Here is an 11,601-nt window from a genome sequence, read left to right on the forward strand (position 1 = left end):
CTTTGATAGCTCTAATAGTAGCCCTCTGTTTCCAGTAGATTCTCTGGAAATTAAGCACTCTGGCAAGGTGTTCTTTGAGGCAATTTCTGCCATCAGATTCTTCACTAGAAAGTGATCTATATTCTTCCAGCTGATCTAGAAAGAAGATGACTTCATTGGTGTTTTTGATGATTGATTTGAGATCAGAAATTTGCTTAGACCAATTTTTGAGACCTTTCCTGAGTCTTTTGAATTTGGCAGAAATAATCTTAGCACTATCAGTTTCAGGGACAGGTTGCTCCCATATGTCTTTGACCACTTGTTTAAATTGACTGTGCTCAAGCCAATAATTTACAAATCTGAAGATCTTTGATTTGGGAATTGATGTGCCAATCTTGATAACACAAGGGGTATGATCAGAAGTGGTCCTAGCCAAAGGAATAGCAGTAGTATCTAGATAAGAGAGAGTCCATGCCTCTGATGTGAAAAACCAGTCTAATTTTTCCAGAAGAGGAGCATATTGCATATTGCTCCAAGTGTAGTTTCTGCCTTTAAGAGGGATTTCAAGCAGTGCCAGGTGGTTAATTGCTTCATTGAACAGCAACATGTCTTGAACATTTCCTCCTCCTTTGTTTCTGTTTTGTGGATATCGAATGTAGTTGAAATCTCCCAGAACTAACCAGTTTTGATCATCAGCCATTTGTAAATTTTGGAACCAGTTGATGAAATTGGGACGAAGATCATGTTGACAGGGGCCATAGATATTAGTGAGGGTCCAAATCTCCCCAGACTTCTTGGAGGTGAATTCAATGGTGATAGAGTAGTCATTTTTAAGAATGGTATTTCCTGAGAAGAACTGATCGTTCCAAACCACAAGGAGGCCACCAGATGCCCCCACTGAAGGTAGATAATCAAACTTGGAAAGATATTTGGGACAGAAATTCTTTAAGTATTAACTATCAAGATGTTCTCTTTTGGTTTCTTGCAGACACAGAATAGAACAAGCAGATTCATCAATTTTACTGGATAAAGCAGACCATTTCTTATCATCATTCAGACCTCTAATGTTCCAATTTAACACATTCTAGGAGGTGCCCATAGTGCAAAAGGTGGGAACTGAAAATAGCAAGCAAGACCAGGTACATCAAGCAGTGATGCCAGTACAATAAGATCTCTGACCAAAGGTTCTTGTCAAAACAAAAGATACCAGCCCAATAACTCATTGCTAACATTAAAACAGACACAATCCTATAACTAGGTGCTGTCCTGGTGCTTAGTAGCATTCCTGAGTGAGGTAGGGGAGTCCTTGGAGGAATTTGCCTTCTGCTTCTTATTACCCTTGGGGGGCAAGTTCACCTTTGCTTCTCCCATAGCATTGACCTTGCAAAAAGAGGAGGAAAGATTTTTGATTACTTTCTTAGGTACCAGTGGAGGAAGAGAGTGACATGCCAGACAATTCTTTTCCACACAAACTTTGCTTTTGTAACCTTTATTGAGCTGTTGTAGTCTACAACTTCGTCTTACCTCTGTTTCTACCAGTGGCAGTTTATCTTTCCTTTTCTTATTCCTAACCAGAGCAGAAGTTGAGAAAGCAGATTGTCCTTCTGAAGCCTTGCAAGCAGGAGTTGCCAAATTCTCTTGATCCACTTTAATGGAAGTACTCTGCTGAGACATGCAGGTAAGAGAGGAAGAATCAGGGCAGGTGTCTGGTATAGCAAAAGGTTTGAGGATCTTAGAGTCAGAGCCCTTAATGATATAGTTCCAAACTTGAGATGTGATAAACTTCTTGGCCAGTCAAATTTATCTGGAGATAAAAGAGCAACAGATAGAAAATTTACCCACTCTATAGGTACCTGAATGACTTGCTTGCTGTCTCTAGTGGGTTTAAAGTGCTTCTGCCAAATCTCTGCCCCTTCTTCCCCAAGCAATGTAGAGTCTGATTCTCTCGCAACAGATAAAATCCTCTCCTTCTCCATGATCACAGGGTCCACATTGTCCTCTGAGAGATGCACAAAACCAACTAACAAGTTTTGATTAACCTCAGCATAGTGAGGGTGAGGAAAACCAGGAGGAGCCGACAGATCAGAGGAAGAGCTCTCACCTAAAGTCTAATTGTTAGGAGCTGGAATGTTGCCACTGGAATCCATAAAATGAAGAGCAGGGTCTGCATCTATCTCCTTTGTAAGTTCAGTATCTGCCACTATTGCAGGGCCGGCATACTCATGTAAATTCAGAGCTTGAACTGCAATGTGTTGTTTAGTAGGAACAGCAGGAGTATTGTAAGCCTGTAATTCTTGTACCATAGGGTCATAATCAATAATATCCTCCTGAGCATGGTGGACCAAAATTGCATCTAGGTGAGCATCAAACAGTGGAGGCAGGGCCACTTGAGGAGGCTGGGCCACTTGTTGTGGGTCTTCAGGTACCAGATGCTGAGGTTGGATTTGGGCCTCCAACAAATTCAAATCTGGCAGGACATTCACATTGGGCCCCACAGGCCCATTAGCAGATTCAACCGAAGGGGCACTGCTGTTAGAAGGAGCCAGAGAGAGTGTGATACTGCTGTTGTCCTCTGCTGCTTGTGCTAGCTGAACTGCTAGAGCTTCATTATCATTCAGTGGTGCCATCAAATCCTGTAGTTCCATAAATTCACCTGGGTGATTTTCAAAGTCCATCTGAGAATTGTTTTGTGGCAGGGCCCAATGTCCCCATCCAGGTAGTTCCTCCTCTGCATCTTCCATTTCATTATCTTCATGAGGACCAGGCTGGACAAGTGCAAGCTGTAACTGAGGCTGGTTAGCATCTTGATTGAGGTCTGGGATGTGTTGCTGATGCACATCATCGTGTTCATGGTGCTGAAGAGGCCCCAAGAAATGATTATGTTGGTTTGCATGAAAATGTTCCGGAGGTGGAATAGGGTGAGGGTTACCATCTAGAGGGATAGGATCCTCATCCGGTGCCTCAGCCCCAAGCATATGTTGCTGCAAAATTACAATTGGCACAGTCTCTGATTCAGTCAGAAAACCATCCCCTTCTCCAACTACCACACTCGCCGGAATGTCTCTGAGTTCTTCTACTCGAACCTTCACCAGCAAATTAGCTCTAGTACTTTTAACTCTATCCCAGTGAACAAGTTTGCCAAAACTCCGGACTGCATTAGCAATCTCATGCATGCATTGTCTGTCAAAAAGGAAACCGCAAAGCAGGATCCAAACCTCTCTATTAAGCACCAATCTCCTCCAATTCATCCCTTCATTGTGCTTTTGAAAGATCACGTGCACATCTATGAACGGGTGTGGATTATCTCGGAGCAGAGTGTCTCTGTCAAACACACTGTCGAGCTTGATGTAGGCCTGACCGAACGGGCATGGAGTGATTTCGGAAAAACCTATATGCTTGATATCAGTGAGGAATTCAGATAGTACCTCTCTGATATTGTTGAATGCCACGGGTAGATTAGGCATGGGGACGATGGTCGCAATAACCCATTCTTCATGAGTTCTTTGGACCGCGCCGGCAACCACACGAGCCCGAGCTGGTCTCCCTTCCACATTGATGATCTGGTGATTAGGGGGTATGAATGGGGCTGGGTTGAAAGGGAAATCCGCCATTGTGCTGCTGGATGGTGGGGGGATGATGATGCTGGCCGGAGAGATGGGTGGGCGGCGCAAGGTAGCAGAAGTAGAGGGGCGTGGGATTATGGAAGCTGGGGCGGCGTGGTAATGGGGTACACCAACCAGGAGAGGGGCGGTAGCAGAGGCAAGTGCTTGATGACTGCCAGGATTAGTGGCAGGGGCGGTGGGTCTGGTCTTGTCAATCGCGGGAAGCGAGTTGGTCACGCGCTGTTCAACGCGCGGTGGTGAACTCCAGGTGTTAGGCTGGGCTCCGGGCTGGGTCTGGGTATTCGTTGGGTTGGTATGATTGAAACAATCTTTAGCAATATGGCCCCAATGCTTGCAGGCCCGACATTTGATACGATTTTGGCAGGCCGGTCTGGAGTGGCCCATGAGAAGGCACTGGACACAGTAAAGAGCCGAGTTATTGGGCCCCGGAGGATGTGGACCCGCTGCGGGATCAGAGGGATTTTTGAATTGAGTAGTAACCGCCCATTTATTGCCCTGAGATGAATTCCTGGGCCTATGATCATGCTCTTGACTGTTTGCCGTGGACGAACTAGTCCGAATCGGACTCTTGGATGAATGTGTTGGCTGACATGATCTGAAGTGGGCAGGAGTGGTAACCGCTTGGGCATATGATTTGCTAGGATGATTTCGAAAGACGTGAGTCCATTCATCTTCCTTCTCTTGAAGGTATAGATCAAGCTCATAGGAGGAATTTGGACCTCCATCCCCAAACTATAGAAAGTTGAGATTGAACAATGAATTAGCGATGTTGCCCCCCTTGATAATAGTGAAACCCAACTCTTTAGAGGAGACAGAAAATTTGAAGGACCAATTTTGAAGCTGATGAACGTTGAACAAGGAAGCCCGTCCTCCAAAGCAGGATAAGAGAATGGTACTTATAGATTCAACTGAGAGTTTGATCTTGGATCTGGTGAATTCTGCAACAAGATGAAAATCTTCCATATCTTGATCCGGCATGGCGTTTGTACGTATCCCCCATTTCCTCCACACTTCCTCTTCAAAAGCTTGTCCCTTGTCAAAAGTGAGGCCGGAGAGGGACATGATGATGGTCGCCTAGGGACAGCGATGCCGACGGCGAAGAGAAGAGAAAGATCCAGAAGGCGGTGGTGGGCTTTGGTGGCCGCCGGGGCCGGAGTGGCCACCGGCGTGGGAGCGGAGCGGAGGCTAGGCTAAGGTCCCTCAAAAGTGGATCTAACGCGTACAAAGCAAACTGTTGCAGTTTTAACTAGCCCCTTGTTACAAACCGACTTGGGGTTAGATCCTGCACCGGTTGGGACTACGAAGGGCAGCGGCGCAGGCCTACCCGGCGGAACCCCCACGGCGATGACGATGGGATCTCCCCCGACGGTGGCCGGCCTCTGTACAAATCCATGGATCCTCTTTTTCCTGTTCCTATGTGCCGACATAAGTGGTAGGCGGTGACGGTCGCCCGCCGCGGCGGCGGCGGCGGCGGTGCTCCTCCGCGGTGATAATTTGTGCTCCCGGGCGTGCTTCTGAAACCACGGGAGCAGTGACGCTATTGCTTTGTTGTGGTCGGCAACGACACGCTCGACGTACGCAATGGCAGCGTCATTTCTGCACATTTTTTCATTTTAATTTTTTCTACAACATTACCTATGTTGCACGGTTCTCCCACCACATCGCCGTTGTTGCAAAAAAAGTGAAGACGAAAAAAAACTTTACAACACAACATATGTTGCAAAAAAAATTCTCGCAACACAACCTATGTTGCAAAAAAAACTCCAACATAACCTCTGTTTGTAAATGTTTTCGCAACAAGCCCTCTGTTGCAAAGTAAAGTAAGACGTTCGACAACTTGATTGTGTCAGATCACATGGCTCACGAGGCGGCGGCTGTTTTAAAAAGATCTGTCAGCCAACCGTCAGCCAACGTGTAGCATCCCCCAAAGAATATCCGGTAAGTATTACGATTTCTTTGGCTTTTTTTGCTGGGGGAAAGGGATTTTCAATCTGGATCCGAGTGATCCAGCTCACAAGGTTTTACAAACCCGTCCTGGCCAGACCGCAACCAGACTGTGCTTTGAATATCCACTCACCCTATCCTGCCTAGTTCACGACTAACATGGTTTTTTTGCATGTCTAATATGTTTTACTTTGATCTCTCTCTATCCTAATCAACCCCTTTATGTCATGCACAAGGCAATCTAATATGTTTTACTTCGATCTCTCTCTATCCTAATAAGCCCCTTTATGTCATGCACTGTCGTCGTTCTGGAAACCGGGGTACCCAGACTTGCCTACCTACGGCCCACGGTGTGGCTCGATCGGCGGCCTGGTACGGCCCGTCTTCAGAACCAACAACACAAGACCCACGCGAGGGGACAAGCCTCGTGAGGCGGACGACACTAAGACCTCCAGAAGGAGTGGCCTCCTTAGGCTGGCTCCTGAGGAGCGAAGATTTCCATGTGAGCCCTCACCTCATGAGGTTCAGATGACGCAAGCCATGACGACCAAAGCCAGATGGGCGCCAGTGGGCGCAGTACAACAGGTTTCCTCTTTGATGCTAAAGAGGCAAGCGCAGACGCAGAGTCCCGAGGAATCAACCAAAGGTTTCCATTTCCATGCTACAAGACCAAGACCGCCAGGACGATAGGACGGAGGTCATCACCGAGCCCACCACGACGTCACGACCAGAAGCTTTGCACGCGCAGACCATCTTTCGTCAGGATAAGATGTACTAGCTGTCTCCCTTCGAATTTGGCCGTTGTGGGATCCCTTCCCGCCTTCATTTTGAGAACAACACCAAAGCCACTATAAGTATAGCCAGCTACCATCATAGAGAGGGGATTCAGACCGTCCACACCCTCACATGCGCAACAACACACCTCCTGAGGTTGTTCTTCCACTGTACTAGTTCATCCTCAACCCACCTCGAGGCTAATCCACCACAAAGCAGGAGTAGGGTATTACACCGCAAGGTGGCCCGAACCTGGGTAAACTGCCTTGTCCCATTCTTCCTCAGTTCATCGAGCTAGGCCGTGAGATCGTCGAGTTGGTAGACTGGTGAGGTTGAGTTCTTCGCACGGACCCCAGAGTTTGAATCTATCTTGGGTCTGTCGAGCCCTAAATCGACATTTGGCGCGCCAGGTAGGGGTGCATCGAAGATTCACCTCTTCGCCTGCTGTACCCCGCCCATGCTGTTCGGCTCTCAAGGCTGGTGCCGCTCCACCAACCAGACCGTTGAGTGTGTTCGGAGGCGCCATGGGCCTTCGGGATTCCACCCCTGCCTTGCGGTGAGTGTAGTGGCCGCCCAAGTTCAGGACGGAGCCGCCGCCTCGATACGACGGTGCGGCGGATCCGGCAGGATTTCTCCTGGCGTATACAGAGGCTGTTTGGGCGGCCGACAGCGATGACGAGGCCATGGCGAACTGGCTACCCATGGCCCTTACGGGTGCGCCGCGCGCCTGGCTCCTGGGCTTGCCGGAGTCTTCAGTGGCCTCTTGGGAGGAGCTGCGCCGGCCTCTTCATCGCGTGCTTCATGGCGCCAATGCCCCACACCGTCGCGGCCCTCTTTGGCGGCTCGCAGGCGCCGACCTCAGACCGCCACGTCAAGAAGTTCTACCGCCAGATGGGGTCGCCCACGTGTAGCGGGGGGCTCCCCCGGGCTTGGGGGCACCTAAGGCCGACCTCACCTTCGACTAAGGGACCACCCCGCGATCACGTCCGGCGCCGGCGCGCTCCTGATGCTCTGCACCCCCAGCATCTGCAACGTAGCGGTCACCAGGAGCCTCATTGACGGGGGGCACCGGCCTCAATGTCCTCTCCGTGGAAGCATTCGACCTGCTTCATGTGCCGCACAGATGAATCCAACCTACCGAGCCTTTATTCGGGGTCGTTAACGGCTCCACCTGCCCCTTGGGGTAGATCTGCCTCCCCGTCACCTTCGGCACCCGCGTCAACTACCGCACTGAGCTCATCGACTTCGACATCGCCCGCACCGGCCTCCCGTACAATGCCATTCTCGGGTACCTGGCCTTGGCCAAGTTCATGGCGGCAACCCATCCTGGCTAGAAACTCATGAAGATGTCCGGAAGCAGCGGCGTCCTCACCATGGCAGGGGACACCAAGGATGCGCTCTCGGCCCTCAAGCTCGCCTTCAGGGCCACAGCGGCCACGCGACCAAGCGGGGAGGGAGCCCCAGATGGCCCAGGGGTTGCACCAGCAAAGAAGAAGCAGTTATTCTCTCAAGATCGGGCCGAAACAAAGCAAGTGCCGGTCGATGAAGACGGGGGATCAGGTTCTACCTGCACCATAGGCGCCGGCCTTCCTCTGGACCAAGAAGAGGCACTGGTCAGCTTCCTCCGCGCGAACAAGGATGTGTTTGCGTGTGAAGCAGCGGACCTGGTCGGGGTCCCGTGCGGGGTAATCGAGCACCACCTGATGGTGTGCCCCAATGCACACCTTGTAAAGTAGAAGGCGCAGAGGCAAAGCCCTAGAGAAGCAGTCATTCATCGTCCAGGAGACCCGCAAGCAGTAGGAGGCCGGCGTCATTCGACATAGTGGTGAAATCTTGGGAGGCGAGAACACTTATCGAGGATCTAGAGGAGACTTTCGCCAGCCTGCGCAAGGTAAACCTGCGGCTCAACCCAAAGAAATGTGTATTCGGTGTCCCGTCTGGCAGGCTACTGGGCTTCCTCGTATCGCACAAAGGGATCCATACCAACCCAGAGAAATTCAAGGACATAGAAAGGATGAGTCCGCCGCAAACCCTCAAGGAGATGCAGAAGCTGGCGGGCTGCGTAACCTTGCTCGGGCGCTTCATCTCCAAGCCGTGGGAGCGCGCCCTCCCCTTCTTCAAGCTGATGAAAAAGAAGGGCCCGTTAGATTGGACTCCGGAGGCTGACGCAACCTTCCAAGACCTTTAGTTTTACCTTACCAGCCCGCTGGTGATGGTAGCACCGCGCCCCCTTGAACCTTTGGTGCTCTACCTGGCCGCCACGCCTCACTCTGCCAGCGCAGCACTGGTGGCGGCCTGCGAGGAGCGCCCGACCAAGGGCTCGCGGGGTAGCACCTCGCACCCGGTTGAGGCGCCGCGGCCTCAGGACGACGCCCCTGAGGCCTCAGCCGCCCCACCGGTCGGCGGGGCTCCTGAGGATGGTGCCCCCGAGGCCATGGCAGCCCCAACAGATGACAAGGCTCATGAGGCCCCCCAGCCTCGGGAGGAACAGGACCCTGCCAATTCCTCCACCCTCATCGAACACCCGGTGTACTTCGTCAGCATGGTGCTGCGCGATGTACAGGCGCGCTACCCCATGCCGCAGAAGCTATTGCTCGTGCTCCTCGTCGCCTCCCGAAAGCTATGCCACTACTTCCAAGGCCACCCCATCAAGGTTGTCTCAGCTTACCCCCTGGAGAGGGTGTTTCGGAGCCCTAACGCAGCGGGGAGGGTCGCCGAATGGAACATTGAACTGCAGGCGTTCCAGTTGGAATTCAGCATGACTAGGATCGTCAAGGGTGCAGCCCTCGCCGACTTTGTGGTGGAATGGACCGACATCCCCGACCGAGAAGTGGGCGAGGACCGTTCCCTCTCGCCTGGAAATGAAGCACCAGATGGTTGGGTCATGTACTTCGACGGCGCATTCGCGCGTCAGGGCGCGGGGACTGGAGCCGTGCTCATCTCACCCAGGACAAGCTCTACTACGTTGTGCAGCTCTGCTTCCAGCAAGGCGAGAAGGTCGCCAACAACATCGTGGAATACAAAGGCCTAATCTCTGGCCTCAAGGCTGCATCGGCTTTGGGGGTGAGGCGCCTCACCAATAGGGGCGACTCCCAGCTCCTCGTCAAGTTCTCCAACAAAGCATGCAAGACAAAGGACGAGCACATGGAGGCATACCTCGAGGAGGTACGCAAAATCAAGAAATGATTCTTGGGCTTGGAATTGCAGCACGTGCCACACGGCACGAACAAGGAGGCGGACGGCATCACCAAGAGGGTGTCTTGGTGTCTACCTCAGGAGCTTGGCGTCTTTGAGGAACGACTTTTCAAGCCATCGGCAGCTCCCCTCGCCGCAGGACCAACATCGCCTCAAGAGGAGCTTCCTCCAGCACCCCTCAGGCGCCCCAGCTTGCGGCCCGACCTTGGGAGCCCGCCTGCTCCTCGCGCTTGAGCCTCGGGAGGGGTGCTGGACTGAGGAGTTCAAGGCGTACCTGCTCCAAGGCACCTTGCCGGAGAAGGAGGAAGACGCAGAGCGTGTGGTCCGCTAGGCCACTGCGTATTGCATCCAGGACGGTGAGTGAGGGAGTCCTGGATTAGGGGGTCCCTGGGCCCACGTCACATACCGTCTGTGCTATGTGACGTGGGCCGGACTGGTGGGCCGTGAAGATACAAGATAGAAGGCTTCCCCCGTGTCCGGATGGGACTCTCCTTAGCGTGGAAGGCAATCTTGACGTTCGGATATGAAGATTCCTTTCTCTGTAAACCGACACTGTACAAGCCCTAGCCCCCTCCGGTATCTATATAAACCAGAGGGTTTAGTCCGTAGAGGCGGTCATAATCATGCAGGCTAGACATCTAGGGTTTAGCTATTACAATCTCGTGGTAGATCAACTCTTGTAACCCCTATACTCATCAAAGTCAATCAAGTAGGACATTGGGTTTTGCCTCCATCACGAGGGCCCGAACCTGGGTAAACATCGTGTCCCCAGCCTCTTGTTACCTTCAATCCTTAGACGCACAGTTCTGGACCCCCTACTCGACATCTGCCGGTTTTGACGCTGACATTGGTGCTTTCATTGAGAGTTCCTCTGTGTCATCGACAAAGGATTCGATGACTCATTCGATCATCCACAATGATGCTGTTTCGGGGGAGATTCCCCCCGGGCCAAATTTTCGTGTTCGGCGGCTTCGTGCTGCGAGCCAACTCGATTGGTCACCTGTAGAAGATCAACAGCTATGCCCCTGGTCATCATATCAGTTTCGGGAGCTTAAACTATGTCACTGATATTCGAGGAGATTTGATCTTCGAAGGTTCGTGGCCCCAATTGCCGCTCTGACCTTAGATCCAGAGCAGGCCGACAGGTCCAAAGACGGGAGTCTAGAGCCCGCCGTACTCTCTACACTTATGGAGCTTGCTGCCGGAGAAGCACCGGACACTCCGCCGGACTCTAGGTCCAAACTCTCGAGGTCTGTGTCAAGCGGGCGCTGCCAGGAGACTCCGACTCCGGACATCCCCATGGACTCTCGTTTCTCTGTCAAACCCTGACCTTTAAACGAGGCCCTGGACTTAATGTGATCACTCGCCATTATAGAAGGATCACTTCCGAACTATGCCCAGCCCAGACTAGGGGCTAAGAGCGGGGGATTTTGCGTCCCACCCACTAGCCACTTCATAGCCACTGTCGAATATTTAACCGACATGTTGGATTACGCCTCCGAAGACATCGACGGTATGGACGACGATGCCGGAGACGAACAAGGCCAAAACCCTCCATTTACCGGATGATGGACGACCACCTCCACATACGACGTGTACATGGTGGACACACCCAAAGAGGATGGCGACGACGACAAGGAGAATCCGGTTGAGGACAAGCCTGCCGAAGCACCTCCAAAACATCGACGCCAACGACGCTGCTCAAAATCGCGTCGCCAAAAAGATAGTAATATCGGCACCGAAGAGAATAACACTCCGGAGAACGCCGAAGACCCTGAAGCCCCTGTATAGCCAACATCCGAATAGGATGATTGGGAGGATGGGCAAGTAAACCTCGACGATCCTGTCGGGAACGAGGACTCGGAGGATAGTAATTACCTACCGATCTCTGAAGAGGATGTGAGCCTCGGTGACGAAGACTTCATCGTGCCAGAGGAACCCCTCGAACAAGAGCGCTTTAAGCGCCGGCTAATCGCCACTGCGAGAAGCCTGAAAAAGAGGCAGCAACAGCTTCAAGTTGATCAAGATTTGCTCAACGATAGATGGACTAACGTCCTGGCAGCCGAGGAATACAGCCTCGCACCCC

General features: G+C 51.9%; 1 pseudogene; it reads right to left on the reverse strand.

Annotated features, from left to right (window-relative positions):
- Window positions 1-2,087: 2,087 nt before the first annotated feature.
- LOC147975160 (uncharacterized) lies at window positions 2,088-4,664 on the reverse strand (annotated as a pseudogene).
- Between the last annotated feature and the right edge of the window lie 6,937 nt (window positions 4,665-11,601).

This window comes from Triticum urartu, chromosome 4A (genome assembly GCF_056163025.1).
Source record: "Triticum urartu cultivar PI428250 chromosome 4A, HENAU_Tu73, whole genome shotgun sequence".
Lineage (NCBI taxonomy): Eukaryota > Viridiplantae > Streptophyta > Magnoliopsida > Poales > Poaceae > Triticum > Triticum urartu.